The 26,784-nt window shown below is 46.9% G+C and overlaps 1 protein-coding gene and 1 long non-coding RNA gene across 5 annotated transcripts in view; one reads left to right on the top strand and one right to left on the bottom strand.

Moving 5' to 3' along the window:
• NHS (NHS actin remodeling regulator) overlaps window positions 1-26,784 on the top strand; it is a 349,152-nt gene that overhangs the window by 243,678 nt on the left and 78,690 nt on the right. The window lies entirely within an intron of this gene.
• LOC113614339 (uncharacterized) overlaps window positions 9,977-26,784 on the bottom strand; it is a 96,543-nt gene continuing 79,735 nt past the window's right edge. For 2 of the 3 annotated variants that reach the window (XR_003430591.1, XR_003430589.1), the window contains exon 7: window positions 9,977-25,603. This is a non-coding gene — a long non-coding RNA (uncharacterized LOC113614339). The remainder of the gene's footprint in view (window positions 25,604-26,784) is intronic. The other variant, XR_003430590.1, reaches the window with a different exon arrangement.

The raw sequence follows: 26,784 nt of genomic DNA, 5'->3' as shown, positions 1-26,784 counted from the left end.
AACAGCTAGGATCCCTCTCGCATCTAAGTTTTTATCCCTGGAAACCTTCACCAGCAAGATAGAGCCGGATGATTAATTTTGAAAGAAGGACGTGCTCGGGAACAGGCCGGGGGGCACACATCAACGGCCACAGGGCCCTTGGCTTAAATGGTTAATAAATTACTCATCCCAACTAACGCAGGCCTCTAGCTCCCGCTCTGAAAGCCAGAGGTGATGATGGGGGCCACGGGTTTCTGGTACTTTCCACAGCTACCTTGGAAAGCAAGCAAAATGGCCATCTGGGAGAATTAAGATTAATTGTGTATTGAATGCTTTTCCTTGAAAAGCAGTTGACTTGTAGCTTTTCTTGATTAGCCTTTTTATTTTTCCCTTCTGCCTCTCTCCTCGTGGCATTTACTTGCTTCTGCTGCTGCCGCTGCTGCCGCTGCCGCTTTTCTTTTTACGCTAAAGACATCATGGGCAAGAAGAGGAGATTTTATTTTGGAGAACAATGATCACATTAACAAGGTGACAGCAGATAAGCTAAAAGTCACTCCATTTTCTGCTGGGGAAAAAATGTGCTTTGCGGCCAAATCACATCCGCTTCTCTTTGTCTCCTTTTAGAGGAGGGTGGCCAGCCCAGCCACTGATGGACTCGAAAGAAATCACTGGCAGATAAGATGTACCCTTGATTCATATAAGAAGAGAAGCTTTTGAGTTCAAGGATAAAAAATGACTTCCTATCCTGTTCCACAGCATTCTTGTGGCTGGAACTCTCTGTACCACGGTGACATTTCTCTCCCCTTGGTCCAGGGTATCAAGCCGAAAATAACTATGAAATTTGAAACTTGGTCAAAGGCGAAAATCCAACTCATTGCAGTTTCATAGATATCTAGGCCTGGATCGGACTCTGTAGGTACAGAATCTCCCTACATCCTGCCCTATATTGGGGGCAAAACTGAGGACTCACCCTACCTTTAAGGTATTGTAGCTACGTCCAAAGACACAACCAGCACTCAGTGAAAGAGCATTCAAACCAAACTGGTGTATGACTACGAGTCCAAGCATGTCTATTAACAAACAAACAAACAAACAAACCAGGCTTCAGAATGATTGAAGAGAAAGTGAACGAGGGACGGAGGAGGTGAAGAGGGAAAGGGAAGGAGGCTCCCTGAAGGAGGTGAGCTTTACTTTGATGGATTGGTAGGAATTTGTTGGCCAGTAGAAGCATTCCAGGGTCTTAGCTCTGTAAGCTGAGGTTCCTTTGGCAAAATCTCACAGGCTTGTTGTGAAGACTGAACGATGTAATGAAAATAAAGCACAGGGCACAGTGCCTGGCACGTGATAAGGGCTGGATAACTGTGTGCTGTCGTCGTCCTCATCATCATCGGGAGATGGTGTCGTGAGTAAACCTTGCAGGGTCCTTCCTAGGGAAGGGAGGCTATTAGAGGTCCTTTTCCCTCTAATTTTACCCCTTTTTCTGAGACTTGACTCTCATCTTTATATCTTGGCAGACTTTGGTCAATATTAGTTCACCTCTGGCAAAAGGAAAGCAGATTCAACCAAGTATCAACAGATGTTTTTAACGCTACTCCAGTTCTCAATATAACACCTTATACGCTGGTTTATAATTTCAGTAGTGGGTGGATATTTGCGTGGAGGTATAAATATAAAACCAATGGCTTATGCTAGCATTTCTCTTGGGTCTTTGTTTTCAACAACTCATTTCAGCAACTTCAAAAAATATTCACTCGATATGTTTTTTCTTCTAATCTGTTTATCCTCCTGTGGTTTCACTTGGGTCACAGAGGAAAGGTATTTCTGGAAAGAAGCAATGGAACTTATTTCTTCTAAAGTTTAGCAGTTACAATAGAAGGCTACGTACTTTGCATCATAAATGATTAATGTAATGTTTTTGAGAGGGGTCTGTCCATTGTCATTGGGGGCTGAGGAGATTTGGGGCCCAGAGGTTGGGGAAATCCAGGACGTTAATATTAAAAGTCCTTTAACGACCCCTTATTGTGTGCTCAGCAGGGCTATGCAAGTTGCTCTGTCACACTGGCTCCTCATTGCAACCCTGTGAGGCAGGCACAACGATGCTCGTTCCCTAGATGAGGAAAATGAGGCTTAGGGTTTTTACATAACTTGCCCACGATTACAGCTCAGACGATACAGAGCCAGGACTTGGACGCAAGTCTGTCTGGTTCCAAAGCCCAGGCTTTTTACCACCAGGTTATACTCTGCCTGTAAGGATTTGAAAATAATGACTCCGAACCAAATGTGGGAGTGATATTTTGAGGTTATCATACAGGTTAAGAGTTAAAAGATGTGCTATGGCTTACGCTACAGTCTCTGCTTAGGTCATCCAAAGTGAAGGAAACTTAGTTTTTATTTGAAGGAGCAAAAGCCGATCAGCAGAGATGGCCCCGATCGAAATATGAGACTGTGAGCTGAGGTGTCAGACAAGGGACAGAACCGGTAGTGTCCCGTGTCTTCAGAAAACAAGAGTGGAGTAGGTAAGGCCTTTGACTTTCTCTTTCAGTTCCTAAGCTAGTTAACTTGGCGGCCTGTAACTGATACATTTATTACCCAGCATTGTTTATCAGTGACATATTGTCCAAATATTCATTTCCTAGGAGAGGGCTGTAAACGTCTTCTGGAATCATAAAAGGTGATGGATTAACAAGTGCTAGAGGTGGTGGCAGGTCAAGGAGTTACAATGCAGGATTTCCCACACCGCTGCTTGCAAGTGTTGGCAGTTCAGGTGTTGTTTCTCAGTGGTGAGAAAGGGGATAGCCTGTCCTCTGATGTCCTAACTTCAGCGTCCCGGTGAAGGTGTTTGCAGGGATTATACTTTATCTCATTCAAAGTTTTTGAGCAAAGTAACAAGCAGCAGGTATGATTACAGCTCTTCCTGGAGTTGCAAAACTCTGATTTTAAATGTCTCCCTTCTACACTTGGCCATCTTCATACCATCATCTGCTTTCCCAGAGTTCCCAAGGCCACTTGCTCTGGATAGCTACCCAGCTGCTCTGGGCTGACAGCACTACCTGTTGGTTAGAACAGAGAACTCCTGGACTCATCATCCTTTCTAGTACTTTGAGATGAAAATGCACGTGTCTCTGAAGTTCCCTACACCAGCCGGGAGTTTTAGCCGTGCAAAATTGTCTGCATTTTCTCATCACATCACGCTGTCTCACACACCCCCAGGCCGGTATACACTGTCCCCTCCCTAGAATGTTTTCGTGACCAGTTTCATCCTAGTCCGTTTGGAAGCCTTGGCGTAAGCATCACCTTCCTTGGGAAGCCCTTCCTGGAATTGCCCAGGGGGATTTTGACATCTCCCCTTCCATAGCCCATATGCTATACATGCCTATATTTTAGTGGTGCTTCCAAGGGCAGGCAGAGGATGAACTAGTACCCTTAAGGTGGAGCTGGAGACGGGGAGACTCAGGTATGGCCCAAAGCAGCCTTCCAGAGATCTTTAAGGTTTCTTTGTAATTGTATGCATCTATAGAATCTGCACTATTCTCTTCATTGTTTAATATAAAACAGTCTCCCCCCAGACAATTACTGAGTAGAACTAGTGGTCCAGGAGGATTCCCCACGTTTATCCTGTGGCTTCCTGAACCCTCAGACACAACACACTGTATCTCGGGAGTATGTGTAAGTCTCTCTGAAAAGCGTGTATAGCAGTGTCTTTCTAGTCGGCTGTTCTATGAGCTTCTTCAGAGCAGCGTCTAGGTCTTTCATCTCTGCTATAGTATTTATAAGATTTTGGACTCAAAAAATTTTCCTTGAACGAGTGAATCTTTCTAGTGATCTTGGGCATAATAAAGAACCAGTGTTATTAATCCTCAAAGAGATAAGACACTCCAGTTGTAGACCCCAAGGTCTCCGTCAGCCCACTATTCTGTCTAGTTATTCTTGCATTTCGTTGGGCACTGGCATTTAAGATTAATTTTTAAAACCGTCTTCTGGAGTTATGTTAACATTTATTCACTACCACGATACCGGTATCGTTTTCAACTCCTGTTCACGGCAAATGCATTATTTCCCCAGCAATACTGCGGAAGAAAGAAGCCTTGATGGGCAGACTTGGAACTCTAAATGCTATTGGTCACTTCTTTTCCATGGGAAAATTTGTCTTGAATTAAAAAGAAGAACTTAGAGATGAACTCTGGAACACTCTGAGGCTGGAGACTGACTGTATTCAAGCCTCTGTTTATGGGGCTTTACTGCCCACAGCCTGAGGGAAGGGGAAGGAGGCCTAAAGCCCGAGTCACAAAGTGACATCCAGAATCACTGGAGTGGTCAGGGATGACCTCAGATTGGTCCTTCCTTCGGGTCTCTCGGGTTCTACCAGCATCGTCATTGGGCTACCTTGGGTGTGTAATGTACATCCCAGGAAGCCAGAAACATTCATTCTTACGCATCCTACTGACATTTGCATCTGTATAATCCTAAAACTCTTGTTTCTCTCAGGTTCAGACAAGTGAACACTTGAAGCATCTATTATCTCTCCTTTAAAAAAAAACCTCAATTAAAAAAATCTTAAGTTTCTTAATAAATATTTGAGTAAAGGAGCTCCTCTGTGCAAAGCAACTTTCAACACATGATCCATTTATCATGAAATTATTCTTCAGAAACTTCCCACTGGTACCCTTCCTTCTTTAGAAATCAGTTACTCTTCGTAGAAATGAAACACCCTGCAAGAACAGGCCAAACTATTGGCCAAACTGAGGCCAAACCTCAGTTGTCCTCTGTGTCACACTCCAGCTGGCTTCTCTAGTGTAGCTTCTGGTACATCATAGGGGGTGCACCCGGTCATTTCTCTTTCTGTTGTTCAACTTGACCCCATCCTTCAATGAAGAAACCTTCCCTCCCAGTTGGGCACGTAATAACTCTTTTTCTGTTTCCTCTGATCCGGATGTTTCAGTTCTGATTCCACCTGGAAGGCAACTCACGGAGGTCCCAGCCCAGAGCCTGAATCCATGTTCTCAGACTGGGCAAAGCTGTTGGGAAGCAGGGTCAGAGCCTGAAATGGGAAAAGCTGCAAACACTGGTATAGAGAGGGTTGTTTGTTTTTTGAATTCATAAAGTTTCTCAGTAAAACATCCCCTTTTCGGGAACATAATTAGTACGTGTTGAACCACAAATGTAGAAAAATCGTTGAGGGCACAGACCAACATATTTTCACAGAGCTACAAAGAAGGTTTCTTTCTTTCTCCTTTTCCTTTATACGCTCCCTATAAAACCTTGCCGGAGTCAACTAACAGGGACCCCCTTTCATCACATACACTTTTTCCCAAGAAGTAAAATAAACTAAATTAATTCATTCACTCAGCACTGTAAATACCAAATGAAAAAACCATAGGTATATAGATGTCAATACTGCCTCTGTAATTATGTTTTGTGTTTGTATAACTAGAGGACACCGAGAGAAAGAAAAGAGAAATTATTCAAAGTGCAAAGGTTCCCAGGTTTACTAAGAACATGAGAAAAGAAAAAAGCCCAAGCACCCACGTGTTCAGCCCAAGCTGAATAATCAACTCACGTGTTACTTTCCAGCATTTTCTTCAAAAGAAGTGGCTTTTGATGAAACTGCTAGGAACTCCACATGCTGAATGTTTTTCCTGTTGAATAAAGTTAGTAATTAATGTAGCAATTAAGAGTGCAGGAATTGAGTTCACTATGTTGAAATTGCAACGTACAGCCAAGGTTGAGGACTACTGTTTGAGGTATTGAGTTGTAACCGTTATTTCTTCCTTTCTTAGATTGTTGAGTGTGGCCCTAATTTAGTTTGTAATTAGTCTCTTCTTCATTTTGAGGGTCTCCATCTGTAAGTTTCCCAGGTGTGTGGGAAGGAGAAGGGTACGCATCTCTTTCCCCCTGCCCACCTGTGTCTTTGGATACCCTCTCTTCTTAAGAAGACGGCCATGACCGCTGTTGTTGACTATTACAAAACTGACACCACACCCTAATACACTGTAGTTCTTCTTGTTCCAGGGCGTTACTCCTCTTTTTCCCCGAGGGGGTTCTGGGGTTGAACACATCCTCTCTCCTTCACTTTCTTCTATCCACTGGTCGACTCTTGAGGGTGGCTCTGGGCCACTCCCCTTGGCGAGTCTTTTCCCCAGACCACGCGACCCAACATCAGCCTGGCCAGCCCAGGACTGAGGAGGGGAAGGTGGGTTTCTGGGACCGAAGGCTATTCATGGGAAGCGTCGCTGAATTGGCACTTTCACGGGATGAGAGTGCTGTGATAAATAAATGAGATGATGTGAAGACTTTGAGCTATGGCAATATTTGGACCCACCAAAAAGAAATTCGTTTTTTTAAAGGAGGTTTTAGTTTATTGATATCTGCACTTAAATGAACAATTCTCAACGCTTAGCATCTGTTTTGACAAGTGGTTAAAAATTTAATGAACTTCCTCAGTTGGTCTTTTCTGGGTAACAAAACACCCCAGTATTTAGTGGCTTAAAATTGAATGGCTGGTCCTTCTGGTTGAGCCCTGCAGGGCTTGCTTGTGTGTCTGTAGTCACTCAGTTGGCACTAGATGCCCTAGGGTGGCCTCATTCACATGTCTGGTGGTTAGCAGGCTATGGGTCAGAATGAGCGGGAAAGTGGGCCCCGTGGTGTCTCATGAGCCAAGAGAACAGCCTAGCCCAGCCTTCTTCACAGCGTGGCAGTAAGCCTGGGGAGGCACCAAGATCAGCAGAAGTAGAAGTTGGAACGCATCTTGAGGCCTAGGCTCCGAACAGGTTCAATGTCACTTCCGCTACATTTTGTTGGCCAAATTAAGTCACCAGGCCTGCTCAGATTCAGGGTGGAGAAATAGAGTCCACCAAGAGCTGAAAAGTACTGTAGCTCTTTTTTGAAATCGATACGATAACCAAGCACCCTTATTTGCAATTTTTAAAATATATAAATGAAAATGGGTTTGGATTCCATATATATGCGTTCAGCGTTCTTCCACTAATAAGGTAACTCTCACCTGCGTTCAGATAGACTTTGTAAGTGGGACAGAAGGGGTAGGAATTGCCCGTGGCCATGACAACGAGTCATCCGTGTAAATACTATCTACCATGTGGGTCATAGTGTTCAAGGATTGTGAACAGCTATCCAGAAGGCAGTGTGGTGAGGTGGAAAGAGCATGAATCTTGGAATCCGACAGATCCAAGTTCAAACTCCATCTCCCCAACTTTTAGCCGGATGGCCTCGGCCAAGTTACTTAACCTCTCTAGGCATCAACTTCCTCAACCATGAAACAGGACTGGTAATACCTAAGGCATAGGGCTGTTGTGAGGATTAAGTGAGATTATGGTGTAACATCCAGTACACAGTAAAGCGCCATTTCATGCTAGTTTCCTTCCCCATCCCCTTAAGTTTTTGAAATTCATGTGCAGTGGACGTAGTAACTTCTACTTAGAGTCAAAGCTGCCCAGTTGCTTTCTCTGCCAGCTACCAGCTTTTCTTTTTCCACATACTGTCTATGTTAGAGAGATGACCGTGCTATAGTATTTTTCAACCTGGGATCTTGGCAGTATTTGTAAACATAAGCTTACAGCTAACAGTTCCAAGCCAATTCTTAGTTTTGGTGCTACAAATTATTTCACATTTTTGAATTGTACATAGGTTGGTTTTCTTGATGGTCTGGCTATGCTGAGGAATTCTGGAAACTCACCATCAGGAAAGAAGGCTTTGAAATGATGATGGGAATGATGTTCTCTCAGAAAGGATGCATCTACATTGGATAAAGTTTGCAAACATCTAGGAGCTCTAAATAGTGAGGTTGGTCTTTGGGGGCTTAAAGCAGGCCAGATTGGGCAAAACCCGTGCTTCCCTGATGCATTCCATGGGGCTCCATTTTGGCTAAATCATCATAATTCCCATCAAGACAGCACAGAATGATAATGGTTTTATTTATTATCTTATATGCACTGCCAGTATATGCAAAGCTTTATAGCTTGCCATAAATCGAGAGGGATTATCACAGCTGTTACTTATTTTAACAGGTCACAATACAGTAGTTGATGCCAGATGGTTTTGAGAATTTTGAGAGAGAAATGTTGTACAGGCAGCCATATAGATACTAGCTTGGGTAGTTGGGCCCCTGAAATTAATTTACATTTGTTATGATATAAAATATATATGAATAAACACATAGTTCCTTACGAACGAGTGAGCCACTTTGTAGCAGTGATTTCTTGTGAAAGTCGCGGGGTCTCCTGGGAGCAGTGGGCGGGGGCAGCAGTAGCGACGCTGCTAATAGGAGAGATCAGGAGTAAGGCTCCGCCACAGCCATAGCTTATGCAGGGGCATCCAGCTTGCTCCAGGGAAATAAACTGGCGGCCAAACTGGGTTTCTAGCATTGGAGCCAAAGAGAGTAAAGCGGGGAAGCCACCTTAGGGAAACATACAGAGAGGGTGTGTATCCTGGAGAGTGGAGCTGGAATTGGGATCCCCAAGGTCACCAACAAGGTCAGCCTGGGGCAAAAAGGTTACCCAGGCTGGGCAGATGCCAGAACATATTATTGCCCTTGCAGATGCTGAAATTTACGCGTAGGGTGGTCAGTTCTGGATGATCAGCAGAAATGGCAAGAAGAAATAAGAACTGACGATGAGGAATCATTTCAGAAGGTGGTGCTGGTTCCAGGTTTCATGGAACAATAGGCTTCCAGCGTGAGAGACCTAGCGAAAACCTCCCAGGTCATCTCCACCGTCCTTGTTCTCTAGATGAAGAAACAGACCAAAAGGATCACTTACATACAGTCATCTTGGTTCTTTCAATAAAATAGTGAAATCAGACTGTCAGGGTATGTGGAGTCTGTAGGCCTCTCCCCAGATCTCTCCCCGTGATGTGCCCCACCAATGTGTTTCCTGCTGCCCATCTCATGCTGGGAGAGGACCGCAGCCCCACCGATCAGAATAACCCAAAGACCAGGTCTAAAGCACAGCTGGGTTTCCTTGCTAAATTGTCCCAAGATATAAAGATAATATACCACGTCTGGAACAGGAATAAAATTGTTTAGCCTTTTCCAGTCGATTCTTCCAGCTCCTATAATATAGGTGTCAACAAAAGAATTAAGCAGGAAAGGCGAGTTTAAAACAGATTTGGGGGCTTCCCTGGTGGTGCAGTGGTTGAGAGTCCACCTGCCGATGCAGGGGACACGGGTTCGTGCCCCGGTCCGGGAGGATCCCACGTGCCGCGGAGCGGCTGGGGCCGCGAGCCATGGCCGCTGAGCCTGCGCGTCCGGAGCCTGTGCTCCGCAACGGGAGAGGCCGCTGCGGTGAGAGGCCCGCGCACCGCAAAAAAAACAAACAACAAAAAAACAAAAAAACAGATCTGGGGCATATGAGGGGTATCCTCTATGTGTAGAAAATCAGGAAGTGACAGTATTTTGAAAGTTGAATAGCCCATGCATGTCAAGGGACAGAATTAGAACCTTTATTGTAGATTCCCCCAAGATGACTAGTAGGAGAATTAAAGCTTTGAAAACTTGTAGGCTAGACAATACCAAAATGCCCCACTCTTTTCAGAGATGCTGAGCTTCCAATAACTTCAGCTCTCTGGAACACAGCACTGAGCCTGAAAGTAAGTGCAAGGAGTTTCCCAAGGCTGCAAATGGTTGTCGGCGAGCCCGCGCTTCTCATTTAGGTTCTCGCTCAGACCACTAGTAACTCTTCTTCAATGGGCAGATGTTACCCAGCCATGGTGTCTGTTTTCCTCAGCCCACCGTGGATTCAAACTATGGGGAAGGACCTAGAAGAAGGGTGAGAGAGGAATGACAGTGGGGACTAAACATGAGGGAAAGAGCTTGGAAATCCAAAAAGGAGTCTTTGAAATGTGTTACCATAGAGACCAATAATAAGCCTTCTTAATAAAGACCCTAAGTAATCAGCAAAGCATTAAATTGTGTTTTGTATCATCTGATTAAAGAGATAGGAAAGTGAATTGTTCAAGGTAGGCTAATTCTGCTAATCAACCCCCACCATTTCAGTGGCTTCGTTCTCACACTGCAGTCTAATGCAGGTCGGCATGCAGTCATTTGGTACCCAGGCGCCTTCCATCTTGGGGTTTCTCCACCCTGTTCCTCCTGCGGGGGAGAGAAGGGAGTGTGTGTAGGAACGGGCAGGAGCTCTTCTGGGCCAGACCTGGAGGCACACAGCCCTTTCCCACATCCCCCTGGCTAGCACACAGTTACATGGCTGCGCCTGTCTGTGAGGGAGGCTGGCTGGAGGAGAAAGGCAGAGACAGTTTGCTGAACAACAAACTAGCCGGTCTTTTCCGGGGAAAGTATAAAATATGCTCTAACACGACAAGGAGCTTCAGTAAACTGCTCTTGGTTGGATAAACTTGAATTGTATGGAAAATCACCTGTGAAGACTTATACACTTCCTGGTAATACCAGTGAAAGGGAATAGTCCTGTCCTAAGTCACACTGAAGGATCAGAGGCTGGCAAACTAGGGCCCTCAGGCCAAATCCCCACCACCACCCTCCCACCCCCCGTCTGTTCTGTGCATAAAATTTTATTGGAACACAGCCACATCCATTCATTTATGCCTTTTGAGCTATAACAGCAGGGTGGAGTCATGGCAGCAGAGACCACGTGGCTTTCAGAGCCTGAAATATTTATTACCTGGCCCTTCACAGAAGGAGTTTGCTGATCCCTGCTCTAGACCATCACTGTCCTAAAGGGAGGACACATTTGCAGTTCTTTTCCTCCTGAGACCTGGTACCCTTGGCTGACAGAAAAAACAAGCAGGACACCCACATGGGCTGGGACGTAAACTCCGCCCTTTGAATGCCAGCTCCAGAAGGGCCCAGAGTCTGCTCTTTCCCCGCCAGAACCCAGCACAGTAGCTGGCATCTAAGAGACGTTCAATACGTACTTCTTTTTGGACCCTCAAACCATAGGAAGCAACAGGGACCCTAACCACCATGAAGGGGGTAGGGAACTCAGAAAAACTCCAATATGAGCATGTGCGGGAAGGTCTCAAGGAAGGAACTACCTTCGCTGGGCTTTTATTATGTGTCAGGCACCATCATGGAGCTTTGTATCTATCATTTTATTTCCTCTTTCTAACAACCCTGTAAATTAGGCATTCCTCTTTGCGTTTTACAAGTGAGGAAACCAAGGTTCAGGGAAGTCAAATGATTTTCCAAAGGCCATACTGCTGAGAGTGGAGGAGCTAGGATTCAAACACAGGTCTTTCTGGGACCAAAGTCCAGGGTTGTTTTGGGCTTTTTTTCTCTCTCTTTTTTTTTTCTCTATACCACGGGACTCGCTAAAACCTTATCCAGATGTAAGTAATCTAGTTATATCATTATTTTCATCACCACTGTTAACAACAACCTCATAATTGTAAAGATCACTGCGAAGGGCAAGACACGGATGGCCATTTTCATCACTTAATAGAGTTCTGCAGGCCTCACTGCCAAGGCTCTCCCTTGATAGAGCAGCCCTGAAAACCCGGAGCAACGCGGTTCATCTCCTTGGGATGTGTGATTAGTAATTTGGCCACCAGCTCCCCACGATCTTGCAGGGATCGCTGTAGAGGGGGGCCATTTTGCTTGTCTGAACATAAGCTCTCATTTCAGGGCCTGACCGGTTTGAGTCCACACATGGCGGGGCTCCCCGTGCCCCAGTGGAGTCTGTCCCGGAGCTCTCTGTACCTTTAACGGGCTCCCGGGTGCTGCTGGTCCTTTGATGAGCAAGTCTAAGGGAAAGCCTTCCCTTTTCTTTTCAGCAGCTCTGACTGGCCTCCCCGCCCACCCCACACACCCCCGTGGCCACTCCACTAGGCCTCCTGGAGACGAAGGAGCGGTGGGTACTGCCCCCACTGCCCCCTCAGTGACGTCTGGCATTCTTGATCATGCCGCCTTCGTGAAACCCTTTGGTCCCTCGGTTTCTAAGAGGGGGCCCTCCCTCCCTCCTGGTCTGTCTCTGACTCCTCTCTCTCCCTCTGTCTCTGGTGGGCTCTTTTCCCTTGCCTACCCACCCCTTAAACTTTGGGGTTCATGACTCTTCTCAGCCTCACTGGGGGAGTGACAGTGCCACCTCCTCCCACGTCATCCTTCCTGACCTAGCCGCGCTCTGTCTTCCAGGGGGGACTCCAGCCACCTTCTCTAGTCTCCGCTGGAGGCTGGCAGCCGTCTGAGGAGGTTGGTGTGAGTGGGGTCAGAGGAGAGCAGCCAACCCAGACTAACTTGGGTTGCATGTGGTACTTTATGTGACCACAGTCATAATTCGTAGTAATGCCAATTGGGAAGTACTCTCTACCAGTGCTTGCGCAAACCCTGTGATTTCTTGTGACCTTGGCAAGTCGAGTGTTTCACCACAATTTGTGAATTATGGAAGAGTCAGGGGCCTCGTGGACGCAGTACTGCTCTGGCATGCAAATCTGCCCAGGGCATAAGTCTCCCTATTGGAAGATAGGTATCCTGGTCAAAAAATAGTCAAGTTTTCCCTAAATGGGTTTCCAAGGCATCAAGACAAATTACCGAAAACTGCCTCCCACAAGGCACATTTTGGATAATTTCATTCACTGGTTTTTCCCTTGTTATATATTAGGATATATCCCATAAGTGTTGTGTTTTACGTGGCCCTAAATGGCTTTCTGTCTTCTGCATGTGGTTGTTACATAGAGAACCTGCCAGCCTAAGGCATGGGCACACACTGCCATGGCTTTTAACCCTGGTTCATCCTCAGAGCTGGTTGAATTACCCTTCCCTGGAGATTAGCACGTCGCTGGGAAGGCACTGTCTTTGCAGTGTTTTTAAGCCTGGGCAGGGTGACTTGTGTCTAGGCTGCGAGGTTTCGGAGATGACTAGGGGGAGGGGACGCAATGTTACAATATTCGGGCCGCTCTAATCCTGTTACGCGCGTGGGCACATGCTCCACGCCAGTCTCTGTCCTCCCTCTTGCCCCGGCTGGAGGAGTTGGCACGATTGGCGTCTCTGATTCCTCTGCTGTTGGCCAGAGACCAGGGAGCCGGGAGGTGAGAAGGGAGCCACGGGGGTGCGGTGTTGAGCAGCCGCGGTCGGTCCAGCCTGATGGTGATGTGCCGAGCCCGCCGCCACTCTGGGCATGGGTAACGCGCAGCACCAGCGGTCGCGCTACCGGAGAAGGAAACGCACAGGTACCAGAAATCCGGATCCGGGATCCTCCGCAGCCCCCCGCTTGTCTCAGTGCACAGGGCCCGCGTTGTGGCCGGCTCCCGCGCGCCACCGAGTTTGGGGCTGGGGTCTGAGTCCTGCAGCTCACTGCGGCTGGCAGCAGGGGACGGATTATTTTTAGCAGGTTCCCTTTAGCCCAGTGGAGCCAGGAGATGCTCACAGAGCTGGGCGGCTGTCTGCAGAGCGTTGGTGCAGCCGTGCCTGCTGCCCGGGAGGTTTGGCTGCCGCAGTCCCCTCCATTCACTGGGCTGTAAATCGAAGCTGTCTACACAGGCAAGGCGCTCGATCCCAGCGTGGCCCTGGGGCTACGTCCCGCCCAGGTCTCCAGGCACCTGATTTCCCAGTGGTCAATTAGGTGTCTCTGCCTGCAGCACTGAAGCAGTGGAGGGGCCAATGCCCGGGCTTTGATGGAGTGCGCCGTGCGCAGAGACCTCCCCAGTCGACTTCCTCATCAGAAGGCAGCATCCATTCATAATTCTCTCTCAGCCTGTGGACCGAGTTTGGCTGGAGCTGGGCATGGACTCCTGCGATCTCCCTTTTTGCATCTGAAGCAGAAACTAATATAAAAAGGAAAAGGAAGGGGGAATGCGGTCCTAACGCAACGAGGCGCTGAAAAGCCCCCGAGAGGCCTCTCCTTTGCGGGGAGAGGGAGAAGAGGCAGATCGCGAGCCCCGCGCCCCAGCCAGCTGCTGCTTCGCTGCGGAGCCGGCACGCATGCCTACCTCACCTGACGGCCGCATTCCTGGGGAGCCGGCGCGGGGCCCGGCGGCGCGCCCAGGGCGCACGGGCGGTAGGATTTCTGCAGCGGGGGAACGATGCGCCGGCGGGCTTCCCAGGGCCGAGCCCGAGCCTGAGCCTGAGCGGGCACCCGGGGAGGCTAGCCTCGGCGCGGCGCCCCACCGCAACCCCCCGGGATGCTCTGCGACTCACAGCCCAGGCCACGCGGGTGTGTTTGAGATGGGACCAGCGTGGGAGGGAGGGGGTATGGGTAGGTGACATCATTTTTAACTAATTTTTCACACCTCTGGGTGGTGGGTGAACTTAGGGAACGGAGGAAGCAAGAGCCACGGCCCCGCCGCGCGCTAGCCTGAGGAAATAACCCCGGCCGAGGTCTGAGAGCCGGGTTCCCTTGGCAGAGAAGAGTGAGGATGAGCGGGCGGTCAAGGTGGACCGCACATAGCTCCAAGGGAGGAGGGGAGCTTCTCTGGCTTTCAGGGGTCTTTCTTTCTTTCTTTCTTTCTTTTTTTTTTTTTGAAGCATATCGCAGCTGCAGTTTTGAAGTTTGCCGCCTCCTCCCCACCCCCCAGCCCGGGTTTGGGGGAGGGGCGGCACTCTTACACGCCGCTGCCAGGGCCTTTACTAGCTGGGTAGAGGGGGCTGCAGGGGTTGCCTGGTCTGGTGGCGAAGGGACTCGAAGGCACTGTTAAGTGGGAGGGCACCCTGAGGCTCGGCCTTCCAAGGGCTCTGAGGGCTCGGGAGAAGTTGGGGGATACCTCTTGGTGCCCCATCCTGTTTTCCTGCCCTGCCACTTGGTGTTGGGTGACATTCTGCCTGTGCAGGGGTTTCACTGTCATGGAGCTGGCTGTGATGCTGTAAGGCAAATGGACTGTTAAGGATGAGCTGGAAAAGAGAGGCGAGAGAGCTGGAGCTTTTCCTTCTGTGGCAGTGTTAACCCCGTCGAGCCTGCTCCCTTGGCACACCTGTGCACCTGGGTCACCGTCTGTGGGCGTGAGTAGGGCTGCTGGCTGACTAGCCCTGCCGGCCGGTGGGCCAAAGCTGGACCTGCCCAGGGCCTGCCAGGCCCGGAATGGGTGGACAGTAAAAGAGCAAAGCCCCACCTGGTGCCCCCTCAGGGGAAGATTAAGCAGGCCCGCCATGATGGTGCGCAGCGTTTTAGCCATAGTGTGCTCTGCTCTTGAGTTTGGGAGCTCTTGCTTTATGAGGTTTTTATTTTATAGTTTCGTGCCTCCTGGTCACCACTTTGTTTTTCACAGCTGCTTGTGAGCAAGACAAAGATAACAGCGTCTAAAAATACCCTGCGGCTGGAGATGCAGCTTAGCTTGACCCCACTATTACAAGGATGGGGTCTCCCTTCCCAGCTGCGTGAGGGTGAGCCACACTGGGCCCCCAGACAGCCTGTGACCAGGTGCACACATCCTTCAGAGCAGTTCAGCCACCAGTCTCAGGACAGGGTGGGGATGCTAGGAAGCTGATCTGTGTGAGAGAGCAGCAGCCCATCCATCCCTATGTGAGGTCCTAAGCAACTGGGCTGCAAGATTGGGGGATGGGAGTCCAGACAGAGACCCCTCCCCAGCCCCCAGCCATGGGTATCTGCAGCTTTACATTCCCTCTGAGTTCTGCCTAGCCATATGTGAGGCTTCGTCCTCTGTGCCTAGGGGCCAGGAGGCCACTCCCCGCAGTGGAGTTTGGCCCAGAATACACGGAGACCAAAGGGTCCGGGTGGTGCTTAAATCATGCCAGCTTCCTGGGTGCAGATAGTAGCTGGGGTGCCCCTCTTTCTTTTCCAGATGGAAATCCCTGGACAGTTGAGTGAGGAATCTCTTCTTGGAAATTGAGAGGTACCCAGTCTGTCTGAAGGGGACCAGCCCCAGCTGATGGGGAAGGTACCACATGGAAGGGAGACAGGAAGGGACTGAGGACTTCAGTGATCCTAGTGGATGGTGGGAAGCTCAGATCTCTTCCTGCGGGTTCTGGATCCCTTGAGCCTGCCAGGGCTCTCCCGTTATTTATTTTCAAAAGCCTTAATTTCCCCCATGTTCGCCTTTTCTTTGGCAGCAAAGATGGCAAAGTCCAGCTTGAAGAAAACAGGCCCCATCTGTTCTTGATCTGGTTGAATGATAGGAATTTTTTTTTTTTTTTTGCAAAAATGCATTGGTAATGGCTGAAAAAATGTAAATGCCTAACTTTTTAACGGTGAAAGAAATAAACTAAAGAGTATGGGAATTTAAGAGGGAAGGTGTAAATTACCACCATCAGTTCGCTATTCAAGACGGAACCTACTGGGTGATTCTCTCCTCCTTTTGAAAGTGAATTTTGATTTTAAAATTTTACCTTTATTTTCTGTAGGTAGGTCAGAAATATAATCATCAGGACAATATTAAGGTAGAGTTTGATTTGGGAGAAGGAAGAGACTGGGAAAGAAAGCACCTCTGCTAAATCCTCTCATCATTCCTGATCAGTCTTCTCTTAGAGGCTTGAGAACATTTGCTGGTTTATCTTTAAAATGCCCCTCATCTTTGTGTTCCCTACAGAAGATGCAAGATTGCTGATGATTCAGTGTAGCCAAAAGGCCCAGTGCAACAGTGGCTAACTCTTTGGCACCCTGAGAAGGGCCCGTGGGAGGGCCATGAGTTGGGATTCAGATTTCCTAAAGACTTCATTGTCTTGGCTCTGCCTCTACAAATAAGATGTCAGTGATCTCTTGCACTGAAACAGAAAAAGGCTGCTTCCTCTTGAAGCTCAGAACCTGAATCAGCCATTAACTAGAGACTCGCACTGAGTGTATGGATTAGGTTATACTGTAACAAGTTAAGTCCCAGATCTCAGGATGTTAACACAATGCCGTTTTTCTTTTTTTAATCATATAAAGCCTAATCAACTTTTGGCTTGTGATGACAAGGAACCTGGTCTCATGCCCTCTTGCAGCTCTGCTATCCCCTAGGGCCTTGGAGTCCCTCCTGGGTTCCTTTGTATCTAGCCAGCAGAAGGGGAAAGAGAGAGCACGGTAGGAGGACTGGAAGTAGCCCACCTCATCACCACCCACATTCCACTGGCCAGAACTCAATCACATGGCCACATCAAACTGCAAGGGAAGCTGGGAAATGTAGTCTGTGCCGCAGCAGTAAGCTCTGTGGCGCGGAAGATGCCCCTGTTTTGCTCTCCTTTGGCAGTGGATTTGGCTCTGGGCAAGTCACGTGGCCAAATACGTGTCTCCATCTTTAAAACGGTCGTCATTCCACTTGCCCTTTCCTGTCTCAGGATTTGGAAAGGTATTGAGACATAAAAGGTTCCTAGAGGGACCATCTGGTCTAGCCTCTTTAGGCAAGGTCATTGTATTATCCCCCATGTTATAGATCACTTGCCCAATGTGACACAGCTAGTTTATGGCAGGGCTGCAATTAGAATGTAGGTCTCCATCTCTTGGCTCAGTGCTCCTTCTGCCATGCTCTGTTCACTCTGCCCTCTTATGAAAAGTTATACGGGATATAGTTTCAGAAAGCTGATATACAGTCCCTAGATAGCTTTCATCTTGTATAGTCACTAAAAACAGCTATTTGTATTACTTAAGGTCCATGTGAGTTTTTGTTTTTGGGGGGTTTTTTGGTTTCTTGTTTTGTTTTGTTTTGTTTTTTGTTTTTTGTTTTTACTGCAGAACCACTTAGAGTTAGGCTCAGAAGAGCCAGGCACTGGTCTATGCCCTGTACATATATTAACTCACTTAATCCTCACAGTAACCCTGCGAGGGAGGGACTGTTATTATCCCAACTTTATAGATAAGGGTGCTGAGGCACAGAGAAGTTAAGTAACTTGCCCAGGGTTTTACAGCCAACAAGTGACAGATCTGGGATTTGATCCCAGGTGATCTGGCTCCAGAAGCCAGCCCTGGATCATCTTGCTACACTCCATCTCTGACCTGGTGGGCTCCGTGTCCAACCAACACTGACCCTGAATCTCAGGATTTAATATTCTGAGTTTCTTCTCTTGGTGAATGACCTTGGAGGTCCATGACAGGGAGCCATTTGTAAACTTACCGAGGCATGAATTTGAGCCCCCAGCATATGAAAACGATTCACAGGATTAAGCTACATAGCTAGTGAGAGAGCCCAATCCCTGACCTCCGGTGCCGACAGCCTAGTGAGGATTTTTTTTCTCCTTCAAAATTTTTTGGTCTATTCATCACTGGGTAGGCGGTAACTATTATGATGTAATAAAAATGTTCGTTTCCTTGTGAAAAGCGGCCATCAAATGAGGAAGGACTCTTCAGTTCAACCTTAAAAGGCAGTTGACTTGATAGGGGTGGGGCGAGGCCAGCATAGCCCTTTGACTCGAGGTAATTGCTAATTAGGGTTGTTTTGTCTATCTATTGTTGTGTAGGAATCCACCCCAAAACTTAATGGCTTAAGAAACAATAGCCGGTCGGCTGGTCCAAGATTCTGCAGTGTGGGAGGCGCTCACTGGGCAGTTCTTGCGATAGTCTTGCCGGTGGCCAGTCAGTTGCTATGTCGCCTGGGGGCTAGGCTCCGCTGGGATGCTGGGTTGGCTGTGCTTCTGTCTCTTTCTGTGTAGTAGTCTCAGGGCCTGTCCAAGTGGCCTTGCCAGAAGTCCAGAAGCTGGACTTCTTACCTAGTGGCTTAGGGTCCCCAAGAGCGCAAAGGCAGAAGCTTCCAGGCCTTCTCAAGGCTGGGCCTGTGACTTGTTTTACCAACAGGATGACACAAGTCACAGGACCAGCCCAGACTCCAGGGCAGGGAATTAACCAAGGGCGTGAATACCAGGACGGGTGGAAACAGACGACCTAGCACAGCGGTGAACTCTGAAGCTTCTGTATTTACAGATTTGAGCATTCCCAGAGGTCTCAGGAGAAGCTGACTGTACATGGAAATGTAGGTTAAATACCTCTATTACTTTTACTCCAATGGAGAAAGACAGTTATATATGCCTGGTGCTTTCTCCATCCCCAAACTAATGAACCACTTACGACCATGGAAGCAGTGAGGCTGCAGATGTGACTGCCCCAAAGCAAAGGGAACTGAAGTGTGTGACTTCTGTTCTCTGGCCCCTTGCAGACTGTGTCTCGGAGCTATTGATTTTTTTTTTTAAGTATCCAGTACCCACCCTCAAGTCGGGAGCATGCCAGTTGGATCAGGGGACAAGACCTCCTCTTTCCCAGCAAGTCACACATTCTGAGGTGACTTAGCATGCGCAACAGGGTGGAGAGCTGCTCTCCTGTACAGATGGGCTAGTGGGTTCGATCTGTCAGGGTTCCATTTCGGATCATCTTCCCCAGGCCCTTGAGTCACTGTAGCCAGTGGAGGGGCAGTGGCTACTTTGATGCACCACCTATATCCCCCTTCCTCATCAGGACTCAAGCGCTTGCTCCCCAGGCACTCATTCGTCAGAGCTGGGCACTGGTGGCTGACGCCTCACAGCCAAGTCCCTCTTTGGGAATTGTCCTTGAAGAGAGCCACCTTGCCCAAGGTCACAGCCCTTCCCAGGTCAGCGCACATCCAATGACTGGTCACGCTGCAATTCAGGACAATTCTGCAGAGCTATCCCAGCTCCAGAGCTCCCCCAATGGGGCTGGCTGATCCTCTGTTGTGACGGTATCACAGCCCAACTTCTCTCTCTGCCCAGTCCTGCTTAATTCCCTCCATAGGTCTTGACCTGAAGAGCATTTGCTAGTAAGCTTCCCACACGCCAATGTCTATCTCAAAGTCTGCTTCCAGGAGACCTGACCCCAAGATAGGAGGCTTGTAGACCACGTTACTTCCTGCTACGGACTGGGCCACTGTGAGCACACACAGAAGCAGGACACACAGCATGGGCCTTCCCCAAACTCTTCCAGTTGGGAAGAGATGACAAGTACTTAAGCAACAACATGAGAAAACGAGCAAACATAATGTAAGTCTGGTGCCTCAATGATTTCTTCCCCTCCTTGCTCTACCCCTCACAACTTCCCCCAAAGTTATGTTTTTTAGGGGATGCGTGATCCATGACATTGATTATATGGTTAACAATTGTGCCTAAGCGCTCTCCCACCTGATTATTCCTTCCTTTCGGCATGGCACTGGCAATCAAAATTTATCTTTCGAATTAAGGCTCTAATTATATTTTGATAAAGATCTAGCAATTCAATGAGAATGAAATTCTGAGGGTTGCCAGGATACGGATGACTCTGGGTTACGGAGAAGGGTTTGCATGCAGAATACTAATAGGTGGTTCAGCACTCTTATCTAGACCTTTCCAATAGAGTCTGATAATGTAGGCCCGTCAAGTGCTGTTTCTCTGCTATTATTCTAGGAGGATAAAAGCGATGAAAGATATAAGCAGGGTTTTATGAATGAAAAGGTGATTCATCCGATGTCTTTTGGTCTCTCGCACTAGAGTTAAGAAACGGAGTAATAATTATGTGGTGTCACCTCAAAAGGAGGTAGGAGACAAAAGCTTTCTCTTATTTCCTTGCCTCTTTTATTGTAAATAAAAGCAAGATGTCTTAGACACCGGGTTATTGTTATGTGTTGGGAGATAGGGACCTGCGTTTGCAATGGTGTTGACTCCCGGAAAAATGGAAACAGTGGAATTATGTATGGTGTCGTATTCTAGTCTTCCTTTACCTTTTATTTCTCTTTTACACTGTCTGATTATTACTCATTCATTGATTCGACAAATATGGAGTCCCAAGTACCGTGCGGGTCCTGCCGAGGGATCTAGGAAAGTTTAAAATGGATAACTGCATATGAAAATCATAACAGTACATTACAGTAGCACCCAACAGGGTTTTCTGGGGGTGGTGGAAGGAGTAATTTTAAAATTGAGATATAGTTTAACATACAATTAAGTTGTGTACACATTTTAAGTGTTGAGTTCAATGAGCTGTGACATATACGTCTGTGCAACCACCTCCCAAAATAATATATAGTACAGTTCCATCACCCCCCAAATTTTAGTACCCCTTTCCAATCTTCCACCCCCTTTGTCAACCATTATTATGATTTCTGTCACATAGATTAGACTTGCCCGTTCAAGCACTACATGTAAATTGAATCATACAGTATGATTTTTAAAAAATATCTGGCCTCTTTCATTCAGCATAATACTTTTTGAAATTTACTCATATTGTTTTATGTATCAGTAGTTCATTCCTTTTCACTGCTGAGCAGTAATCCGTTGTAAGAATACAGCACAGTTTACCTCCTTAGTTGAGCTGTATCCAGTTTGGGGCCATTATGAACGAAAGCTGCCAGGAATACTTTTGTACAAGTCCATGTAAATGTAGATTTACATTTTCATTTCTCTTGGGTAAATATCTAGGAGGGAAAATGCTTAGTCACAGGCTAAGTGTATGTTTAGTTTTATAAGAAACTGGCAGAGCTTCTTCCAAAATGGTTGTACCATTTTACACTCCCACCAGCAATGTACCAGAGCTCTAGTTGCTCTGTATCCCCGCTAACACTGGGTACGTCAGTAGTCATTACAGTGGATATGAAATGGTATCTCATTGTGGTTTTAATTTGAATTTCTCTGCTGACATATAATGTTGAATGTCTTTTCATGAGCTTACTAGACATTCATATATCTATACCTTCTCTTCTGAAATGTCATTATGCCTTCTCCTCATTTTTAACTGGGTCCTTTGTTTTTTCATTATTGATTTGTAGTAGCTCTTTCTATACTCTGAATGAAAGTTCTGTGTCAGATATAGGATTGCAAATATTTATTCCCAGCCTGTGCCTTGCCAATTTACTTCTAAATGGCATTCTTTTGCTGAGCAGACATTTTTAAAATTTTGACGAAGTCCAGTTCATCAGTATTCTCTTGTGTGGCCAGTCCCTTTGAACCCTGTCAGAGAAATCTGCTTCCTTTAAGTTCATGAAGATTTTGTCATGTATTTTGTTCCAGAGATTTTATAGTTCTAGCTTTTGTGTTTAGGTCTGTGATCTTTATGTAATTACTTGTGTATGGAGTGAAGTAGGGGTCAAAATTAATTTTTTCCCATACGTATATTCATTTGTTCCAGAACCATCTGTAAAACAAACAAACAAAAAACCAAAAACCTTTCTTTTCCCCCATTGAATTGATTTAACGCCTTTTACGAAAAATCAGTCAGCTGTAGGTGTGTGGCTCTATTTCCGGACCCTCTGTTCTGCCCCACCGATCTGTACGTCTGCTCTCTTGCCAAAACCACCCTGTCTTGACCTCTGTAGATTTGTACTAAGTCTTGAAATCGGGTAGCATAAATCCTCCCAATTTGTTCTTCTCTTTCAAGATTATTTTAGCTATTCTAGAACCTATGCATTTTCACATACATCTCAGAATCAGCCTGTCAATTTCTTTTAAAAATGCTGGGATTTTGGTTGGCCATTGATTGGAATCGATAGATGCATCTGGGGAGAATAGACATCTTTAACAATGTTGTGCCTTCTGATCCCTGAATATAGTATAGCTTTTGATCACCTAGGCCTTCTATAATTTCTCTTAGGAATGTTTTGCAGTTTTTAGGGTAGAGGACACACAATCTTCTGTTAGACTTACATATTTGATAATATTGTAAGTGGTATTCCTTTTTATTTAATTCTCCAAGTTTTGATTACTAGTATATATATATATAGAGAGAGAGAAATACAATTGATTTTTCTAATATATTGACCAGTGACTTTTCTACTTTTACTCTTTAGTTCTAGCAGTTTTTGTAGATTTCATAGGGTTTTAAACCTACACAATCATTTTGCTGGAAATGACAGTATTTGCTACTTCCTTTCATATCTTTGTGTCTTACTATACTGGTGAAAGTAGATGTTTTGATTTCTTCCCTGTCTTAGAGAAAGCAGCCAATGTTTGTTTAACCATTAAATATGATGTTAGCTATAGATGTTTTAGAAGTGTCTTTCATCAGGTTTTGGTATCAAGGTTATACAAGCTTCATACCATGTATTGGGAAATGTTCTCCTCTATTTTCTGAAAGAATTTTTGTAAATCGGATCATTTCTTCCTAAAATGTTTTATGGAATTCACTGGTGAAGCCATCTGGGCCTGGAATTTCCTCTGTGGGAAAGGTTTTGATTTAGAATTCAATTTCTTTAGGACATATAGGACTATTTCTCTTTTCTCTGTCCCTTGCTAGTTTTTTTCCCAAGGAATTGTCCGTTTCATCTAAGTTGCTGAATATATTAATACTATAGCCTGGGGTAGACAGAAAGACCAAAGATATCACTTGAGGTGGGACTCTGAAGAGAGAAAGGGACTTAGGCAGACAAGGAGGGGAATTCTGAGGAAACAGTGGTGTGAGAAAAGACATGGGAGTGGGATCACCAATGGTGTGGGTCGTTGGACATGGATTATGCCATCTGGTTGAAGGAGAAGAGGAAAATAATGTTAGAAAGACAGCTCAGAACTGGATCAATGCCAAATTAAGGAGTTTGGACCTTGTGTGGGCGATGAAAGAAAGACCCCCCTGAATGATTTTCAGACGGGGGCATGACCTATAGAAATGGTACTTCAGGAAGATGGATTTGGAATGATGGGCTGGTAGGAAGGAGAGAGTGGTGGTAAATGCAGTTTTTGGTTTTGTTTTGTTTTTAGAACTGGCACAGTATGCAGGGGTGAGCACTGTCTAGAAAAAAGGATAAAGAAAGAAACTAGAAAGAGTATAGTTGAAGTTTTCTAAAGGTAAAGGCCTCTGAATGTTTATTTCTCTGCACATAACACAATGTTATGCACCCTGTACACACTTATCACTGTATTATTATTGTCTCTGCTCCCATCTCCATCTCCATCTCCTCACCTAGATATCCACCTCTTCTCCAGGGGAAGAACCCAAGGTATATTCATGCTAGGGTACTAGTGTCCAGCCATGTAGTAGGCACTTAATTAATATCAAGTGAACGAATGACATCTGAATGAGTGGATGAATGAGTGAATAGGCAGAATAAAAGAAAATGTATTAGTCAGGATAGGCTACGCTATGCTATGCTAACAGATAGACCAACAAAGCTCAGTGCTTTAATACAATAATAGTTCTATTTCTTCCTCACACAAAGTCTGATGTAAGCCTAGAATGTGTAGTTCCCAAGCAGTGGAGGAAAAGAGAGAAGCAAGACTCCTGGGAGGTTTTATAAGGACCAAGCCTTGAAGTGGTGTACATTAATGCTGCCTGTGTCCCACTGGCTAGTAGCTGACACCCTGTCATTTGGCCTCAGTCTGACTACATAGGAAGCCGAAAATGTAGATGTACACATAGACATTTGGTAAGCACTAAGGACAGGACAAGAAAGGGGTGAAACGGAGCCCTAAAAACCATGTGATTGCTTCCAGCCTGAGAGAAACCGAAATCCTAGAGACGCTAGGGGACTTCCTGGGGACCACCCACACAGACCGCAGCCCAGTTGTGCCCACCTTTCAGGCCTTAATAGCTAGCACCTCAGGGCTCGCTTACTGCTAACCAACTTTGAGACGCCAGCTCCTCCAGAAGGAACTCTGAGCCAAATGAAGCAGTCATAGACTCCCACGTCGGTTACCTGGTAGCTCCAGCCAGAAGCACGAATGGAGAGAGTCACAATGTGGGTCGGGGCAGGAGGTTTTGATGATGGACCTCCCAGGAGGCAGCAAAGCAGTCCTGCTCCGGGAGGCATCTGTGCTAAGCTCATGCCAGCTGCCTAAAAAGAACTGCACGTCCCGTGTGATATGGAGTCTCCTATTCAGGATCAAAGTAACTGCCTTGGCGGGGCCCAGAATGCATGGTGAGGGCACTGTGGCCACGGGAATCGCTGCTGAGGTGTGTCCTGTGTAGCCAGAGGTATGAGGGGAGCGCCTCGGCTGCTGTAGGAGGGAAGGTTGCCTCCCTGGGCTGGGCTGTAGTTACCGTCTGGTCTTCAGAGTTGGTGTGAGGGTCAGAGATGATGACGGTCAAACAAATGGCCCGAAGTTCAGCAGATAATGAGTTCTCAGGAGAAGGTGTCCTTGACAATGATGATGGCGATGGAGCAGGAGAAGACGATCTGTCTCCCATCTTCTAAAAGAATTCGGGGGAGGGGGGCGCCACTGCAGGGAGCCTGCTGCTTTTCGCCTGGAGGCTGCCTCCCCAAGCAGGGCTGTGGACGGTCCAGCTTCCCTGCCCCAATCAGTGGTAGACGCATTTTATTTAAATGGCAGAACTCTCAGAAAAAGAGCCATCAGAGAAGTGAGAAGTGAACCAACTGGAGGAAATAGTGAAAGAAAGGATTAAAGGAGATGTCGTAACTATGAGATGAGGAAAGTGAGAAAGATGTTCTCTAATACTTCTTGCTTACCCCGCTTGGGGGCCAAGCGTTCTCCCACGGCCAGAAAAATAACTGCCCCCAGGCAGAGGGCCTCAGGGGCTCACGGGAGGCAGCCTCCGCGTGCCCAGGTGAATGCCGCGGGGATGCTGGCAAGGCACCGGGCTCGTCTGCTACACCAGTCTTTAGTCCTTTACCCCCCTTCTTTGCTTCCTCACAGAACGTATACCACCTGATATCGTATCTATGTGTTTATCTGTCCCCTCTGTCTCCTACTGGACAGCAAGCTCCAGGAGGACAGAGACTTCATACCTCAGTGCCTCGGGGAGGGACAGCACTCAGTGGATGCACAGTAATTATTTGTTGAATGAATATTCAGAGAAGGATGGCAAGTTGTTGTCGACATCACGATTATCGTCCGCACATGAAAGTGGGAGAAGCAGGCCTGAAATAAATTGTAGGAACAAGGGTGAACATTACTCAATGGCGGGCCATGCAGGTGCCTGACTAATACCTGTTGCGTGAGCATCGTTGGGGTGTGTGTGTGTGTGTGTGTGTTAATGGATAAAGAGTGAAGATCAGAGAGTGACAAGTCATTCCTTTCTTGGTTTGATTTTTCTCAGTACTCAAATGATTTCATTCTTGTCATGGCCATAACAGCTATTACTTTGGCCCTGTACACCAAATGGAAGAAAAACAACAACAAAAAAACACCACCACCAGGACTTTCTTTACAGGCTGAAAAATGTAACATATCCAAAAAGGGCAGGCTAGTCTTGGTCTGTTAGAGACCCAGGCCCTCGCCCAGGACAAAAGGGAAAGGAGTGTGAAGGGGACAGAGAAAGGAAGTGGAGTAAGAGCGTGATGGAGACGTGCGGTCCAGGGAAGCAGGAGGCGAAGGGAGGGCCTAACGGTCTGGGAGTCCTAGCTAACAAGTAAATATTCAACTAGGATTTTCTTAATTGTTGAGATGAGCCTTTTGGGGTCTATCCAAATAAATACAAAAGCTCAAGTCCATACTTGTTACTAGAAAGGCCCTGACAGTCCTACGGTTCAGACCCTAAACAGCCTGCTCCGGGCCACTGGCTTCAATGCACCCCAGGAGGAGGGAACTTCTGGAGTCTGCTACCCCTGAAAAGGCAGTTTGCCTGGAAAGTCCCAGTAGATCCTACCTTCTGTGGGTTTGCAGAAAACGCTACCACACAGGACACTGGTATTTCTGGAATGGGCTTTAGCCAGTAGCCAATATCTGAAGAAGACCTGGGAGGGCACACTGGTAAGCTGACACAGTGGTGAGAGAGATGGGAATCTGGACACCTCTGCATGTCACTTGTCCCAGGTGGCTATTGTTCTGGAAAGAACAAACCTTTACGCGTGGATAGAAGGTAAATAAATGTGCTCACCGAAGCTATTGCTTTGACAGCCTTTAAAGAAAATTTGTTTTAAGAAAAGAGAACACTGGCTGAACCTCATTCTTAACTAAAAGGAGATCGCCACGTTTTGTTTAAGTACTACCTGCCTTCTCTCCACTCTCTTCACCTCTTCATGTAAACATCCTTGCCCTAATACCTAATTCCCTGCAGAAATGACAGAAGGGGGCCCCGTGACAGCCCACTAAAAGGGGTC

Source organism: Aethalodelphis obliquidens, unplaced genomic scaffold (assembly GCF_003676395.1).
Source record: "Aethalodelphis obliquidens isolate GAN/ISIS:26980383/991018 unplaced genomic scaffold, ASM367639v1 scaffold94, whole genome shotgun sequence".
In the NCBI taxonomy this organism is placed as follows: domain Eukaryota; kingdom Metazoa; phylum Chordata; class Mammalia; order Artiodactyla; family Delphinidae; genus Aethalodelphis; species Aethalodelphis obliquidens.
Note: the sequence above shows the minus strand (reverse complement) of the source record. Positions and strands in the feature narration are given on the sequence as shown.